This window comes from Lactuca saligna, chromosome 4, assembly GCF_052625555.1.
Source record: "Lactuca saligna cultivar CGN05327 chromosome 4, ASM5262555v1, whole genome shotgun sequence".
NCBI classification, from domain to species: Eukaryota; Viridiplantae; Streptophyta; class Magnoliopsida; order Asterales; family Asteraceae; genus Lactuca; species Lactuca saligna.
The window spans coordinates 42,255,207-42,275,017 of NC_136420.1; positions in this window are offsets into that span (position 1 = coordinate 42,255,207).

A 19,811-nucleotide genomic window follows, 5' to 3' on the forward strand; every position below is an offset into this window, starting at 1 on the left:
CATACCCACATGTAGCATACTGGAACCAAGATAACAACTAAAACGGCCAACCTTGGTGCCTTAGACCCTATTGATATAGTGAGGATAACTTACCTGCAATTGCCAACTGAAGAGATAAGACCGAGCTGCTCCGACCACCGACACGAACTTCACCACAGAACACTACCAAAGAACCAATTCCATAAATACCAAAATTACCAAAATACCATTGGAAGTCAAACTGGTAAACTCTTGGTCAAAGTTAAGGTCCTCAGTCAAAGTCAACCTTCCTGGTTGATTCTACTCGCCGAGTCAACCCGTCGACTCGTCGAGTCCCTATACTCAAAAACTCCCATAACATGACTCAACTCGCCGAGTCTCCCCAAGACTCGTTAAGTCCAACAATCTTGGAATTCCATCCTGACCAACTCACTAAGTCGCCAACCGACTCACTAATCCAAAACTTTAACCAAAAGGGGTTGGGTTCCGCGACCAGACTCGCCAATTCCAAGAACAGAATCGTCGAGTCCATGCTTATGTTTATACAACTCATCGAGTACACCCATGTGACTCGCCGAGTCTCTCCAGTTCTTAACCCATACAGTGGCTTTTCGAGTCATGCATGGGCTCTAATCTATAGATCCACTCTTCTACAGTCTAACCCTCCCATAAAGTTGCAAATTTTACATGAAACCAAGGAGATATAGGCCCAAAACACACTAGGGTCTGGGTTTTGGACAAAAGGACTTCACCTACAATTCAATAACTGATACTTTATGACTTTCTGGACCAATACAAGTCTAGATCTGAAGTAGCAACCTCAGATCTGGACTCTAAACCCAAAGTGGATCCTAATCTTACCAAAATGGCCCCAAATCTCATTCAAGAATAAATCTAGGAGCAACAAAGGAAAGGTAATAGCTCATTACCTCCAAGATGTGCCCAACACTACAGTAGATTCTGGATCTACACTACTTTCTTGATGCAAACCCTTTTGATCTTTAAGTTTCTTCCACTAGAACACCTCTCAAAGCTTCAATCTCCCTCCAATGGCCTTATACACACGAGTTAGGGTTTACTGGATCTCAAAGGGGGCTAAGGGAGCTGAGGGGAGGACATTAAGTCCTTTAAATAGGGTGCAAACCCTAATATTAGGGTTTTTCTCATCCCAACACCAACTCGTCGAGTCCAACATCCGACTCGACGAGTTAGTCACTTAATTCGCGACCCAAACCCGCTCCGACTTGGTGAGTAAGCGTACCTACTCGTCGAGTCCCTACTTCGAAATTACACTTTAAACTCTTAAGTCGTACTCCTGAAATTCGGGATGTTACACAATAAGGGTAAAGTTTCCATCTTTACCCCTAAGAACCACTAAAATGGGTTCAAAATCTAAACCCTAAACTTTAAAGGGAAAAGTCTTAATCATTAGGCACTTATTCCACAAAGACACAACTCCAAGATGTAGATCCGACCACATGAGGCTAGATAGGGATGTACAGTTTCCAACTTTACACTTATTCATGATTGGAAGAAGCTCAAAAGCTTAAAAGAGGCCAAAAGAAGTACTTCATGAATGCATGAAGCCCTTAAGACCATAAAGTTGGCACTGCTATGCCAAAAGAGCTCATGGACATGATAGATCTAGAAAGGATAAACACTTGGGACTTATACTTCCCCAACAACCACCCACCTATGGCTGCAAGCATACAAATAAACCCAAGATGTGCTTGAAATGAAACAAAGAATCTAGATCTGAAAGCTCCTACTTGAACCACCACCTTCCACCAAGCTTTTTTTTTCCCTTTAATGAGCTTCCAACACACCAAAACACCCCCACAATGAGCTCACAACACTCAATGAGGCTCTAGGGTTTCAAGATTAGGGTTAAATGGAGGCTGGGAATAAGACCAACACCTGGAACTTAAGGTGTTTAAATAGGTTGAAAAACCCCAAAATTAGGGTTTCCTAAACAGCACCCAACTCGTCAAGTTCCCTTCACCAACTCACCGAGTTGGTCCATAAAAACGTGCAATTGAAAAGCCTCCAACACATTGAGTTCCCACCATAAACTTGTCGAGTTGGACCCTAGGAAAGGGAATTTATTTCCACAATTAATCTTCTAGATTTCGGGTGTTACACAACTCTTCCTCGGAAATCCCTTATTTTTGGCGATATTGTTGAGAAGACATTTTTTTGGATTTCCAAAAGGTGTAGTAAATCCAAGCTTAGATGGACTACTTGGCTTCATAATCCTGCTTTAGCTTCTATCCAATTGTAGTTTGTTTTGTTTTTCTAGCTCTGTGCTAGTTTTTTAATAATATCTTCTGCCGTTATAAAAAAATGGTTGTGCAGACTTTGCACCAGACCTTCAATCTCACAGTCAATCCTTCTCTTTGGCTATAATGTTTGGAAGCGTGTATGAGAAAGGGTTAGACAAAATCAAGTTGTATAGTGAAGGGACAGTGAAGAGAGATAGTCGAGGACGAGTAGGTTTTTTGGAAGAAGGATGCCAAAGGGATACTATGGAGAAGGATCTAAACATCAGAAAATAGAAAGAAAAAGTGAGTTTTTTTATTTGTTTAAAAGAGATTAAGGGGTTGGACATCTGCTACCTGATTGAATGCAGTAGAGGTGGAAACGGATGAAGGACATATTAGCATGAGATGCAAAATTTAAAAAGTGGCTAATAAGGCATGAAAATTGCCAAAATATGAAAAATTATGTGGCAAAAGTCTAAAACAAACAAAAGGCATTGTTACTAACTCCTTTGTGCTATAATATATATATATATATATATATACACACACACACACACACACTAGTCGTTTACCCACGCCAAGCGTCGGGTGACAAAGAGTTTCTTTCGGAAGATTGTTTTAATGTGATGATTAGTTTCCTTTAGACGTGAGCTATTCATTACGACCTTTTGGTAGACTATTTTGTGTCGGATAGTTCATTTCAATAGATAGTTTCTAGCTAGGTGCATAGTCATATAATACGGCAGAAGTTGAGTGTACATTTGGAATTTCATCTAATAGTTCATATTTGAGTTTACAATATATAAATTACAACAATCTGTAATCATGTAGTTTTATACATTTATAACATGTCCAATATATAAACTACACCGATCTGCAATCATGTTGCTTCATCTGTTAGCCCTGCATTAAACATCAAATGAGCATATAAGATACATATTTGAACAAATTGTAAAATAATAAGGTGTTGATTGTACCTTGTTAATCACGTAAAACTTATTTGTACAAAATGTTTGATGTGTGTATTCCATCACTATCAAATGTTTTTTTCGGATTTACTAATACCTTGGTATTGACACGTGATATTCCTCTGGATAATGCCACATAAAGTTGGCCATGTGAGAATAACGATTATGGTATATAAACACCTACATTTGGAATTGTTTGTCCTTGAGCTTTATTGATTGTCATAGAGAAACTAAGCTGAATTGGAAATTGCTTTCTCTTTAGCTTAAATGGGAACATGTCATCGTCAGACGGACATAGAAGAATTCTTGGCAAAAACACTCTTTTTTCTAGCATGCTGACCAATAACTATCTCTACATCACCGACATTTGTTGGAAAGCTCGACATATCAATCTGGTGCCATTACATTACCCATTTGAAATATTGATCCCTCAAATGGGTTATGTAATGGCACCAGATTGATATGTCGAGCTTTCCAACAAAATGTCATTGATGCAGAGATAGTTGTTGGCCAATATGCTGGAAAAAGAGTGTTTTTGCCAAGAATTCCTCTATATCCGTCTGACGATGAGATGTTCCCATTTAAACTAAAGAGAAAGTAGTTTCCAATTCAGCTTAGTTTCTCTATGGCAATCAATAAAGCTCAAGGACAAACAATTCCAAACGTAAGTGTTTATCTAGCAAAATCGGTATTCTTACATGGCTAACTTTATGTGCCATTGTCTAGAGGAATATCACGTGTCAATACCAAGATATTAGTAAAGCCGGAAAAAACGTTTGATAATGATGGAATCTACACATCAAACGTTGTGTTCAAAAAAGTTTTATGTGATTAACTAGGTATAATCAACAACTTATTATTTTACAATTTGTTCAAATATGTATCTTATATGCTCATTTGATGTTTAATGCAGGGCTAGCAGATGAAGCAACATGATTGCAGATTTGTGTAGTTTATATATTAGACATGTTATAAATATACAAAACTAGATGATTTCATATTGCTGTAATTTATATATTGTAAAATCAATAATGAACTATTAGATGAAAGTCCAAATGTATACTCAACTTCTGTCGTATTGTATAACTATGCACCTTGCTTCGGAGTAAGGAGAAGCGGCGTAGCGAACGGCGGTGAAGGTTTAGGGTTTCCCGATGAAGATGACTGATTAACGGCGTAGCGGACGACGGTGGTGGTTTAGGGTTTTTCGATGAAGATGACTAATTTAGGGTGATTTAGGGTTTTAGTGAGTGACTGTGAGTCTAGGAATAAAAAAAATATTGTTTAATTCCCAAAGTAATTCTGTAAACGATTCGTGAGTGGCTGTATTGGATAATAAGTTGTACATGAGGTAGTAGGCACTTTACCTCTTAAATTTCAAGAAACAGACAATATGCTTAATTATATATATATATATATAGACACACACACACGCAAAATAGCCGTTTACCCGCGCCAAGCGACGGGTGTGAATTGTTTTTCAGAAATTTGTTTTTACAGAATTTCGGGTGAGAGGGTTTGTTATTTTCGACGAATGGATTATTTTGGAAATTAATTTCTTTCAGTAAATTTTTTGTGCAAATGACATATTAAACTCACTTCGAACATAAAGGAAAGTGTATATTTGAATTTACAGTAATCATTAATAAATTTTCAATTAACAATCTTTAAATTATTATTGTATAATGTTGTAAATTGTAATATTTGGTTATAGGTTTTTTATTTATTTAGAAATATGAATTGTAGATATAATTATAGTAAATAATCTTAGTAGATTTATTTATAAAAAAGATGCTAGAAGATTATAATATAAATAGAGTAAATATAATTTAGAATAAAATTTAAAAAATATAATGCATAAAAGCTTATTCAAGAAATATCACTAAGGGAAAACACTATAGTAATAAATGATAACTAAACTATATAACCCGATAAACATTTGAAATTTTTTAAAGATATTTTTATACATCAAAAGGAGGCATTATTAGTTGGTCGAGAAAATATGCTATGTTCGATTAAACAAATAAAAAAAAAATGACAATTAGCTTCAAAAAAGTGGTAACACTCGTAAGGTTTTTTAAAGGTATATATAATTTTTTGATGTCACATTGACTAAAGGAAGTGGTAGTATCCAAGTTGTAAAAAATGAAGGACTCTTGTTGCGTTATATTAATAAAGTTTATTTTCTAATTTTTTTTTAACAAAAGTAAAGAAAACAAATCAGCGAATGTACTTTGATTAAATATGAAAGTAATTTTTCTTATACCCCCACCCCCATTACGTGATGTGACATTTTACATTTTACTTCTATATTTTTTTATTTTTTATTCATATTTGATATATTTATTACATGCATAAATTTAAATAAGACCATACACATATTTCTCTTAACATTGAGTCCTCCCAACCGTGAGCTTAAGGAAACAATCTGAACACCAACCTTCTATATCGACAGAGTCAAACTTTTCTGCTCTCCAAGTCCACTCCTGGAATACTCTTCTCCAACATTCTCTCCATGTTAGAATTGAGTGTCCTCATATTGTCTATAGTCACTAAAGTTTCTGTTGTCGAGATCTTTTCATGCATTTATGACTCAATTTGTGTGGCTATAAAGAATACAAAACCAAGTTGTTGGAGTTTAACTATATAAAATATGAAATTTTCACACTGTTTTTGAAAAACAGGTTTGAAATTTGTAAGATTATAAAAATCGTAAAAGATAGCTTCATATCATTTCTTACTTGGTGATCCGGTTTAACCAATGACTTCTAATCAACCTGAAGCAGTCAGCAAAGAAGGTGTCCGGTGTCCGGTTTAGATTCCGCAATTTTAGAGAACCTAATTAGGGAGGTCAATGCTATCGTGTTTGGAGCCATGGAAATAGAGGGAGACATGGAGTAAAAAAGATATCACCCCTGCAATTCAAAGAGTATTGACATCATAAGTGGTAACTTTGGAAAAATTTCACATCATTTACTTTATAAATGGAACTTTTGGAAAAATTACCTTTAATGTACAATCTTCAAGTAAAGAACCTGTCACCAACACCCCTAAAAGATCAGATGAAGGGATCAAGCAACAATAACAATGGGTTATTAAATTAGGAATTTAGAGGCGTACATAGATTTATTTTTGTTATTGACAAACTTATCAAGTATTATATTCTTGACTTCATTTAGGAGCTTTTACAAACACCTTGTAGGTATATTGATAGAACTACATAGCTGCAGACCTACAGTGAAAAAATGAAACATAGAATAACAAATATATTCAATCAATGTAGATAAATTAAACAAATCATTACAAACAAAAGATAAAGACTAAATTTAAGAGATTGTTGGAAAAGATTCATATATCTAAATAAGGGAAAAACACAAACCAGGGGAAATTTTAGTTGTTGATGGTTTTCCTTAAAAGAATTCAAGTTTCAAAATCCACCACACCCTTTAGGCTTTAGCCTAAGCAAAAAATTATGACCATTGCTTCCTCCTTGAAGAATAGATATACCAACAAAATACCTTTTTAAAAGCACCCTTCAAAAAAATACCATCAAATCCACAGTGGCATAAATAGATGAATATCAAGAAATTTCAAAATAAAAATAATAAAATACCTCTATCCTAAAATCATGAAAGTTCAGATTCAAGAATCAAATTGAAGAGATGATGTATGCCTTCTTGGGAGCGAGTTGCCCGGCTATTGAAGTGGTCCAAGCAGATGATTTTGTCTATGTTTCTCCCGAAATCACAATATGATAAGTTTTAATTTAAAAATAAAAAATAAAACGTCCACTCTTCCTGGAGAGACGATTGGATCGAAAGTAGAAAACACAGCTCCATCTGCTCAATCATTCTCCCTTTTAACTCCCATATTCTGGTTGCGTGTGTGCAATTTTGAAGCTGAATTATGACCTACAAAATCTTGATTGAGTGGATCAGACAACAAATAGATGATTGGGGTGTAGAGAGATAATCGAGTAGATGGTTGTGTATGTATGTAGTGATGAACAATAGTGGTGGTTTAGGGGGAGTAGCAAACGACAACGTAGTAGGAGGCCAAAGGCCGTTTTTTTCCTTTTTCAAGAGGATCCAATCACCGGTGGTAGTCGACGGTTAGGGTTTCTAGAGAAACCAATTCCAGATAAATGTGATAAAGGAGTGACGGGAGCTTCTATTCGAATGTGTCTGTATGTATATATGAACAATAAACGGAACTGCCGAGATATGAGGAAATTTTGAGATAAGAGGGAGCTAGGTCAAAAACTAAAAACAATAACACCTTGATAATAGGAGCGATAAGAGCTTTGTTGACTTTTTCTAAATGCTTACCCGATAAGATATGATTTCTGTAGAATGCAAAAAGTTGTTGTAAATGATGCTTTAAAAGTTATACCTCTTAAAATTCAACAAAACATGCTAAATGCTTATTAAGGTATATATATATATATATATATATATATATATAATACATTAAAATGTATGTTTGGTCAAACACTGAATTTTAAATCATCCAAATCAAATGCACTATGTACAAACCTTTTATGCATTAAAAAATAATGAATCTTATCTAGTCAACAAACGAAAAAATCAAGATAAGAAATAGTAGTCTCCTTTAATACCAATTCATAGCATAATTTAAAGATTTATAGTTACATTGAAAATCCCAATTATAGTCTTCTTAAGTTTATTCAATTTACAAAAGGTTTCCATTTGAGGTTAGATCAAAGCCCTAGAAGCCCACATACCACATTCTACTTCGTTGACTCAGTATCAACTCTTTGTCTCCTAATTAACCCTAAAAAACCCAAAGGTCGCTGCCTTAAATTCACAATATTTTATCCTTTTGTTTATCACGTTCAATTTTGAATTCCAGTTTCCCCAGTCTAGGCATCTATCTCTCATAATCTCGCTACCTACCCATTATGTGGCGTTTACACAACCTTACACTTCCAATATTCTCTACAAAACCTAACCACGTTCCACAACTACCACCACTCATTGTCATTGTCGTTGTAACACATGTCGATTGTTAGTTCACTACACCACCTCTAATGGTTGGTTTCAATTCCAGTCCCCGATTGTTGGTGTTTCATTTTATAACTCATTAAATCTACATCTTAATCTTCATACCTTCTATTTTGTAACATAAATACCCTATTTCAAACACCACCACAAGCCTAAAACCTCACTACCAAACCTAAGTTCAAATGATTCTAGAAGTTGCGATGATTTAAACATGTACTTCTCACTCTCTATATCGATTTAAAGATAAACATCGTATCTATATCTTCTTTTTGACATTTTGCTATTAAATTCAAATTTGTTGTATATTGTAATCATTTTCACCATGGACTGCGTTAAATTTTTGTTTTTCTTTGTATAAGATGACACAATTTTAGAACCTACTCCGATTTCAATCCCTAATTGTCACTTCCGATTCCTCTTTGAAGGTAAGTAGTGATTCTGTCATTCTTGTGGACATTTCCATATATTTTTCTATTTGTCTTAATATAGGATTTTCATTAGTTTTGATTGTGTAGTATCGCATTTCTAATTGTTTTAATTTCCATATCCATGATCATTTTATGTAGATTTTGTGTTCTTATCCAACAGTTTGCTGTTCAATAATATGTTTAGAGTTGTAGAAATGGCCAATTTATCTGGTCTAATGTTCCTCGTATCTATAAAGAAGTTCATGTTTAAGATGTTTTTTGCCATCATGACCTTCAAAACCACTCACCACCGTTATTAGACATGCCACACCACCACCATAGTATGATTTCTACATGAAAACCTAAAAGCCACCTTTACCACCACTGATCTCTCTCTTGCACATGCTTCTAATAACATATGGTGAAATCGGCTAATTGTAGCCTAAACTTCTAGTACTATCTTTCTCCTCTCTATTTTTTGTAAGGTCTTAATTTTGAAAGTTACGGAGTTTTATTTATCGTGAAACCCTTTGTCCTGGAATCATTTATCCTTTCTAGAAATCGACATTTTAAAAGTGATGACAACTCGTACCATTTTTTTTTTGTGGATATTTGTATAGATTTCACGATTTATGTATGAAATTTATGTGGATTTTTTGTTATCTTAGGTTAATGGATTTGTTTGTCATAAATTTGTACATAATTCATTTTGTAGTTGTTTTTTTTTTTTTTTTTTTTAATGGATTTTTAATTTTGGGTTTTATTCACAAGTCTGCTTTTTGATTATGACAAAGACAAAGCAGAGTTTCTTGTTGGTTCTTTAGTTAACATATTTGAATTTGTCACGTCAAGGAAATGGGAGGGTGATTGACGAGATTAAGGCGAAGAGTTCCTTTGGTAAGCCCAAAATAACTATCTGAATTAGAATTTTTGATATTTTTTCATCAAAATTTTTATTCAGATATTTTTTATGATCTTCATTTTTTTAGATATAAAGTTAGGGTTCATAGAAACCCTTATCTTTTAATAAATCATGTGTTTTGGTTTTAGTATATACTTATACAATAAAGAAGAGTGATGATCATTACTATTGAAAATTACATTATGTTTCGTAGTCGGTAAGTAAAAGGAATTAGTCTTTTAAATCTTTTACTTTGAAAATGCATTGCCATTTCTAGCATTACAAAAATGAAAGTAAATTGCAAAATTGTATCAGGTCCTCTAGGTAGTTATTATATTTTGCTCTTGTAAGCATGTTTCTATTTCTAGCATCCTACTTTATCTGAATCAAGTGCTCTGTTTGACTTTCTTATGACCAAATATTTTTGGATAATATTACTTATTTAATTGTAAATTATTTTACATAAACTAAAGACAACAAATTGCTCTACATTATATGAATGTTTAGTGTTCTATTCTCTTATCAAAGAAGTAGCACTTATTTAACTTTTATTTATTATTTAACTTTTGTTTGAGCAATGTTGTATTAACTGGAAATGAAATTGGACTGAAGTTCAACATTCAACTTGAAATTAAAAGCAAATGTTTATTTTAAAATAAATTGAAGTCACATTTAGCTTATGGTTTATACATTGATCTATAAGTTTTTAACTTGTAAATACAACTAAAACAACTAAAAATTAGTTTTTGAATTAGTTTTTTGGCCCAACAAGTTATGGACTGCACAGATTCTGTATCCACATAACTGGGCGTAGCCCAATGAGTCTCTCCAGGGCACGCTATGAGAATAGGTGCACATTGTGAACCGTTTTTTAAACCAACAGGAAAAAACAGAATCCGTTTTATTAAGAACCGGTTTTGAGAAATCTGACTCGGTTAAAATAGAATTGGTGGTTAGGAACTGGTTATTTTAAAAAACAAAAACCGGTATTTGCACAATATTAAAAAAAAAAAAAAAAAAAAACGAATTGAAAGGGATTTTAAACCGAAAAAACCGATTTTTTTTTTAAAAAAATCATATAAAAAAACTTAACAAAATTTCATATAAAAAAAAACTGAAATGATTATAAATGAAACCGATTTTTCTATAATAATTTTTTATAAAAATAATTTTTTAGAAGGAAGCGGTTTAAAACCGGTGTTTACAACTATATTGGCATTCATAATTACAATTGGCACCATTAAATAGGACTATGTGAAGTAACCAACTGTGCTACACTCTATGTGATGCCCAGTTGATTACAAATAAATTGGCAATCACAATTACAATGAACATAGAAAAACATAAACCTCAATTCTATATTTATTCTTTATTATCAATAAAATTTAAAATTTTGAAAGTAAAGAAAAACACATATTTATAGAAAAAAAAAGATATTTTTGTCTTTTCCATAATCTTATGAAATCAATAAGATAACATATGTAATCAATTATGTAAATCAATATAAAATAGTTTCCCTAAAATTATAAAAAATTAAAAAGCAGTAAAACTTTATTTTGAACCCCTACCAACAAAATTAATTTGACGGCCCCTTTAAGATAGATTATGCAAATTTATCCGGACTATAAAATTCCTTCTGCAGCTTCGACAATAAATTCATCAAAACTCCTATCAAAACTTGTACCATTATATCATTATTTATAGGGAAATTGAGTAATTTAATCAATTTTTTGGGTTTTGTTTTTAAAGAAATATAACCAAGGTTTTTTTTTTAACTAACCATTTAGACCCGAAAACCGGTCCAAACCCAATGGTATCTATATGAGTCTCACACATAAAAAATATGAAATACGTGTTCCGAAATTAACAAGATTTGAAGCACGATCTACCCATATTTCAGACCAAATTTTCAGTATTGATTCGTTAAATCAAATAAATTCTACACTATAAATTACTTTGCATTTGATTTTCCAAAACGATTTACGTATTCAGGAATTGTGTAGAATGGTCTAGAACACGAGGAACAACTCCTGAATATCCAAAAAAAATTATTAATTTTTTAATCTATTTCTCATTGTACGCGTTTGAATCTTATGTAAGTACTTTGTAATATGTTTTAGATCGGTTGTTTTTGTATGAAATTATGTCTTGCAGGAGTTCAAGTATGGTAATGTAAGTCTTAAACATGATGAACGTGGTTCGGAATTCGATGATCTATTCTAGAATGATGATCTGGAATAACTATATATATAATTTGTTTTTTCTAACTACTATTTAATAACTCATATTAGTCTAAAAACGAGTTAACGTGGATGTTGTTAAAAAAAAGTTGGTTTTACGGACGATGAAGATGTATTTCATTTACAAGAGTTTTCGGAATTGCGTCCGATAAAGGTAAAATCGAAAATCAATAATTTTATAATTATAATTTATTTTTACGGTAATATATTAAAATGTTCTTGGAATTTTGTTTTTGAAAATAAAAAACGAAGATGCTAAGTTTCAAAATAAGATAAAAATAAACCAGCAAAGGCACCCATAAAATTAAGAAAGAAATCAGAAATGGTGTTAAACCTTAAATTGAAAGCAGATAGGACTTTGAAAGATGACACCGGTGCAAGTGCAGACAAACTTGTTATGATATACTTGTCGTAATTATGTTTTTATTTATTTATTTATTTATTTATTTATTATTTTTTTTATGGATATGTTCAGGAAGTGTTTATTATTATTATTAAAAACTTTTATACACATTGGTTTTAAATAGTATATGAATATAATTCATGTATATTCTATTTCCAGTCTCCAACATCCAGTGACTCGAACGATACTGATGAGTTGCCTATAGAGTATGTTATATCACGTCTTGAAGACGAGCAACGACGTTTTGTTGATACGACGACATTAGAAATGATTCGTGATTATCAGCGTGCTAGACAACGAATGATAATACTGGAAATCCTATTACCACCTTCAACGGTTGAGGACTGAAGAAAGTAGCATTGTATAACATGCAAATGCTCCTCATTACCATGTCTGCAGATATACGACAATTTGTGAACACAATGGAAATCGTCGAAGAAACACGTAGGACAACTCCAACAATGGAAGATCAAGTCGAATTGACTGATAATGGTTTCAAACTAATTGAGACTTGCATGAAATTGTTTGAAAATCATGTAGTCACGGCTAGTTTGCATCAGATGCAAGTTCCTATTTATCGACTAGAAACGTAATCTAATTTTAAATATAGATATTACAATGTCTTTTGAAACTGGATTTTGTAAAAGGAACGGTATAATTATCTAAAATGACTATTATCTTTTTTTCATAACATTATTGCAAAGAGTATTATAAATCCTAATACATACTTACATTGGTTTCCACAAATTAGAAAATTGGAAGGGATACATATTTTGTTCCCGGTCAATAAAACCTCCTCTAATTGTAACAACATCGGTTAGACGATCCCGTTCTGCACGTAGCATATTGATCTCTGCATTTGTATGTTTAATCCACTTCTTAGCTTGTTTCACTTCTTTCATAGCTTCATCAACCCATTTTTATTTTTCATTTACTTGTTCCGCTAGATCGTCTGCACATTGATTTAGTATGCGGCTTCTTTCAGAGTCCATTTCGTTTGCTTCTTCAGCAACATTCATAGCTTGGAAAGCATCATCAGATGTTTTATACGGGAGTGGGAAATCTAGTACTTCCGGAAACGGGTTATTATCTGAACAAACATAACAATCTTCTTTTTCATAATGCCAAACACCATCATGAGATGAACTCATTCCAATTTTATTTCAACATTGACGATGTATGCTAGGTGCATTTTAAGGTCCAAAAGCAATGTCCGGAATAAGTGTCAAAAATAGCCATTCCGGAAAGTGGCTTTGGAATGGGGTTTCGGAATGAGGGTCCAAAATACTATTAGGGATCTATGATATTTACTGTTCGAAATAACTACACATACTATCAGGAGTCTATGACTTTTACTGTTAGAAAATAACTACACATATGTCAGGAATTTATGATAATTATGTATAAAACCAATGCCCAAAACAATGGTCTGAAATAGTCGGTCCAAAACATGGCTCCAAAATGAGCATCCAAAATGAGGGTCCAAAATATTGTTAGGAATCTATGACGTTTACTGTTCGGAATGACTACACATATGTCAGTAATCTATGACTTTTACTGTTCGGAATGCCTACACATATGTCAGGAATCTATGACATATTATTGTTTTGAATTTAGGGTTTGAAATATCAATTCCGGATTGTGGCTCCGGAATGAATTTCTTGAATAATGTCAGGAATCATAACCGTAGTAAATGTCATTATATAAAGGAATTCAAGCGTCCAAACTCTTTACCTTTTTAAATCTACTACTAAAAATTCATTTATTTTAATCCAAAGAAATGACATACTGTGATTGTGGTTCTCAAGGTATTATAAGGATATCAATGACTAGAAATAACCCTGGACAGATTTTTTACTCTTGTCCTAAAGAGGTATGCGGGTATCCTTTTATTATTTTTATTTGAATTAATATTAATTTACACAATATACGTCATGTGTTTGGTCTTAAATTTTCAGGGACCATATTCTGGGTTTATCTGTTGAGTTGACAAAGCAAAAGACAATAATTCGTTGATAATTAGTAACTCATTTCGATCGAATATGAAACTTGAAACCCAAAATATGCACTTGTATTAAATTACCTTATTTATAGGTGTTTATTATTGTCTTTTCCTTTTCCCCTGATGTACTTATATATTTGTTTGTGATGTTTGTATTCGATTTAAGTGAATTCAATATTGCACATGGTATCAGCCTAATTGGTTGATCTCCCACCCATTCTTCTCCCCCCCTCCATATCTTTTTCTTCCTCGATGGATGGAAATATTCCCCTTAATACCCTCGTCCATATGCTTACTATGAAACTATCTTCCATTAATTACGTGTTGTGGAACAATCAAATGGTACCCATCTTATCATATCAAAACCTTCTCCGCTATGTGGATGGATTTGTCACAACACCTCCCTCACATCTCGCTTAACCCGAACGAAAATCAACCAACAATATCGATTATGCTACGTGGATCACTGATAATAAAAAACTATCAATATCTTACATGCATCTTTATCAGAGGAAGTTGTTATAGTGATTTTTGGTCTCTCCACGATTCGTCAAATATGGGTTGCCTTGGAAGCTATGTTCGGTAATTCTTCTATCGAACAAGTTCACAATCTACAAGATCAAATCCGTTATATTTCAAAGGGCTATGCAACCAGTTATCTGCTATCAGACATTTATTTGATTATGATGATCAACTTCATTGGTTCCAGTGTGGTATTGGGTGGTTGTCTGCTTTTTTCGCCTTGCTCCTGCGTTCGCTAACTTAGTTGGCCGGAAAAAAGCCATGAACTATTCTTATAGGCCCTTCATGGAACCTCCCCTCCATCTGTCGCTTTCTCTGCAGCTGGCTCACTGACTACGTAGGGAAGGGGGGGGGGGGCGGGGTCGATCTTACTCTCGTGGTTCAGCCTCCTCCGGAGGTTAGGGTCAAGGTCATCGGCCTTCCCATTGCCTACTATGTCGCACAAATGACCACTATGCCTCCTCTTGGCCTAAAATTGAATCTTATGCCTATTAGGACAGCCCCTCTGATGATGCCTTGGCCTCTGCTTTCCTATCTCAATGTCATGTTTCAGCTTCTGGGCCTGATTGGTTTATCAACTCAGGTGCCTCGGACCACATGATCGCCTCTTCTAAAACCGACTGCAACTCTTCTTCCTTTCCAGGTACTCCTTCAGTTACCTTTAGGAATGGTCACCGCCTCCCAATCTCTCATAAAGGTCATGCTAACTATACACCTAATTTATTATTAAAAGATGCATTGGTTGTTCCTCATATCACCAAAAACATGTTGTTTGTTAGTAAACTCACCAAAGAAAACCATGTGGATGTTCTTCTCTCTTACCCTCAATTTTTTTATTTACGATTGCCACACAAAGCAGGTGCTAGCCCAAGGAAAGTGTGATGACGGGCTTTATGTTTTGTAACCAGGTCCTCTTGCTATTTTTGCTTCCTCTACACTGCCTAAATCCTCTTTTGAAGTTTGGCATTCCCAGTTGGGTCATGCATCATTTGATACACTTGTTGCTTTAAAAAATTGGGATATTTATCTGCAACTTCACTTTTACCTAAACCAATTTTTTTTACCATGTCAATTGGCTAAGAGCCAACGGTTACCTTTTGATCTTAACCCAAAATGAGATTTGCATCATTTAGATATTGTTCATTGTGATGTATGGGGTCCTTCCCCGGTTGTATCGGTCAATAATTGCGTATATTATGTCATTTTCATTGATGATTTTTCTCGCTTTAGCTGGCTCTACCCATTAAAACTAAAATTTGATGTGTACCCTGCTTTGGAGGTTTTCATGAAATTTTTCCAAACCCAATTTTCATTGAAAATTAAAGTTTTTCAAAGTGACGGTGGAACGTAATTTATGAATCATAAAGTTCGGACCTTAATTGAGAACAATGACACATTACAAAGGTTGTTTCATACATACACACTGCAACAAAATGGTCGGGCGGAACGAAAACATCGTAATGTTGTTGAGATGGGATTAGCTATGATGTTTAATGCTTAACTACCATCCTCACACTCGGTGGATGCTTTCTCTTTTGTTGTCTACATCATCAATCGCCTACCTACCCAAACTCTGGGTGGAAAATCTCCTTTTGAGCTTCTGTATTTACAACCACCAAATTATCATACATTCCGGCTTTTGGTTGTCGTGTGTTTCCTTATCTTCATGACTATTCGTACACAAGTTATTATCTCATACCTTTAGCTCGGTTGTTAAAGCCCCCACGGTTCGAATCATACTTTCTTTGGAGGTTCTCAATAACTGGGGGTTACATCAACAGGATGTTAACAATGCCTTCCTTCATGGTCATCTTACTAGAATGCATATATATGGAGCGACCTCGGGCTTTCTTAGCCCTTAGTTTCCTAATCATGTTTGCAAAATTAAACAAAGCCTTACATGGGCTTAAACAAGCCCCACGAGCATGGTTTCACTTTCATTGACTGATCACATTTCTCTTAGCCAATGGATTTACAAGTAGTCAGACTGACACTTCTCTTTTTATCTTTAAACATGACTCTTGTGTTATGTATTTATTGGTATATGTTGAGGACCAAATTCATAAAGGTAACCAAGATCACGTTCTTACAACATTTATTGTTCGTCCAAACAAAGAATTTGCTATCAAGGATTTTAGGGGGCTCAACTACTTTCTTAGGCTTGAAGTTATGTATGCTTCCAATGGGATTTTCTTAAATCAAACAAAGTATACTCATGAGATTCTGAACGTGCCAAGATGTTCGATGCTAAACCTTACCCTACCCCTTATGTTGCTAATGTCTCATTTACCGTTTCTGGTACTCCATATTCATACCCTACTCACTATCGGTGTATTGTTGGTGCTCTTCATTATTTAACCATCACTAGACTTGACATCTCATATGCTGTAAATTAAATTAGTCAATTCCCCCATGCTCATACAGACGATCACTATCAAGCAGTCAAGAGGATTCTTTGATACCTTCAAGGTACTTTAGCTTTTTGCCTTAACTTTTCTCGCCCGTAAAACTCCTCTCTCCTTGGTTTTTCTTTTAACAACGTGAAAGTTTAAAACAAGTTTTTCATTTTTAAAATGCAGACTTTTCATAACACTTGTAAAACAATCTCATTTGTTCAAATTTCAAAACATAACCCCATATTTGAATAATTAATAATCCAGGATCCTCAAAACATAACTCTTCCTCTGGTGTGTACAATCAAGCCGGTGCCGTCCCGCTAACCTGAAAACCTGAAACACATAACACATAACACTGTAAGCATGAAGCTTAGTGAGTTCCCCAAAATACCACATACAACACATACACCACTCAAGGCTATAGTACGACCCTTCGGTCGATGTGTCTCAGCGGGACCCTCCAGTCTCGTAGCTCGTTGGACCCTTTAGTTTGGTCATAGCTCATTGAACCCTTTGGTCCAGTCTGTATCATTAGACCCTTTGGTCGGGTCTATATCGTTGGACCCTCCGGTCCAGTCTATACAGCATATGGCATACATATAACAAAATGCACATAATCTCGTACATACACATTATCACACCCCCAAACCAGAACGACGGAATCGTTCGAGGGTGGATGACTTCATGTAGTATCGCAACAATTGAATACATAGTAAAGAAAGTAATACAACGATCATATATATAATTTTAAAAGTTTACATTGTTGAAAGGTACTTGTTTCAAAAACAAATTACAATATGATGTCAAAATGAAATTAAACTAACGCCATAACGTCCCTTCTTCAAAAGCTGTAGTTTACCTGTATTACTGAATCCCTGAGAAATACAAGTGGTTTTGAAAGAGTAGGTCAACATTTAAGCTGGTGAGTTCATAAGTATTTAGTGACAATGTTTATATGAAATAGAATGAAAATGGTTTGTACATGTTTAAAAGTTCCTAGAAAATCCCATATTTTCTACTATATTAAATGGTAGTTTGATTGTTCCAAAACTGTAATACAATAGTGCTTTTCATGCTTAAAATAGTAGGTTTATGTATAAATTGTTTAAGGCGATTGAAAAACACCGTAAATCAATGTGTTTTTAATACTCCATGTGAGTCTTATAACCATACTATTTGACCAGGATGCCTATAACAACGTTCTTCAAGCATTGGAAAGTTATGACGTTTGTCACCCCAGGCCTGCCGGCCTAACTGTAGCTAATAGCTTAGGTGTGAGATTGTCAATCCCGTATAGATCTATACACAAGTATCACGCTCCCCCTACAAGGGATTGTGATATATAATACAGGATTTAAAATGCATACTCGAAAGTACGTGAAATTTCTCACAAAGCTTAGTATAAAAAATTTTTACGTATGAAAATGTTCATTTATTCTTGTGTATGAAAATATCTCTTTGATATAATGTTTCTAGTATGTAAATGTTCATGATTTTCTCGTAAACTATACCTATTATAGTTTTTCAAAGTGTCTGTTTCGTTCATATAGTAAACCCTAGTGTAATGCTCACTTGTTATGTAAAGTATAACATTTAAAGTGACATAAATGATCACATATACTTAAAGTATAAATAAAGTGTTTGATTCGTATATGTATATATATATATATATATATATATATATACATGTTTTATTTCCAAAAGACAAGTTGTTATCGAGAATATATATTGCATACGAAAGTTCTCATGTAGTAGTTATGAATCACATATGATTAAAATATAAAGAGTTTATATAGTGAAACTTTAGGTTACACATGATAATAACAGTGTGTTTACTTGCATTCCCCCCTCTCTTAAAAGTGTATAAAAAGCGTTTATCAAACATTTAAAAGCGTAGTTTATAGGGGTATGAACTCACTTGATAGATCGAAGAAGGTGAGATGAAAACCGAGCAGAACTTTGACTTGAGAAAGCAGATTTTCTCGGGAATCTCGGGAGCGTAAACTTCCTTTGGGGCTTGGGTATGGGAACTGAGGCTTCAAGATATTACTTGCATGCAAAACGAAATAAAAACGCAAGAAAAAGGAGAGAAAATGAGCAATTTACCCGGAACCCTCGCATCCCTTTTATAGGGGCTGGGAACCACCTCGGTACGCTGGGTGTACGCGTGCGTCATGCATGACCGCATCCTCGACTGCTTCGGACGGGACAAGACATAGGGAAGTAGACGGGCGATGTGGACGTTCCGAGGCCTTGTCCTCGAGTACGTTGGGCATACGAGGGTACACTAGGCATAACTCGGATTGGCCCGGTGATTCCTCCTTCGGATAATACCGAATTTTTATTTAAATTTATATTTTAATTATTTAGGAAACTTCAAAAATTCATAGCTGGTTCATACAAACTCCGTTTTCGACGTTCTTTATATCCACGCGTAGGTGAGACTACACACTAAAACTTTCGTTTAGACTCCATCGGCAAGTTTTGAAATTATTTTTATTATTTATTTTTAAAAGGTCGAGGTAGGAAAAGTACGTTAGAAATCCATAACTTCTTTATCCGATGTCTATTTTTGCTAGACTTTTTATTGTTAAAATACCATTGTCGAGTACTTCGATTCTCATTTAGGTCATTCCTGCCAAAAGTCGCTCGCTCTCTGTTTCGAGTTTTTAGCTGTCTACCACTATACTGAACTTGGAAAAATCATA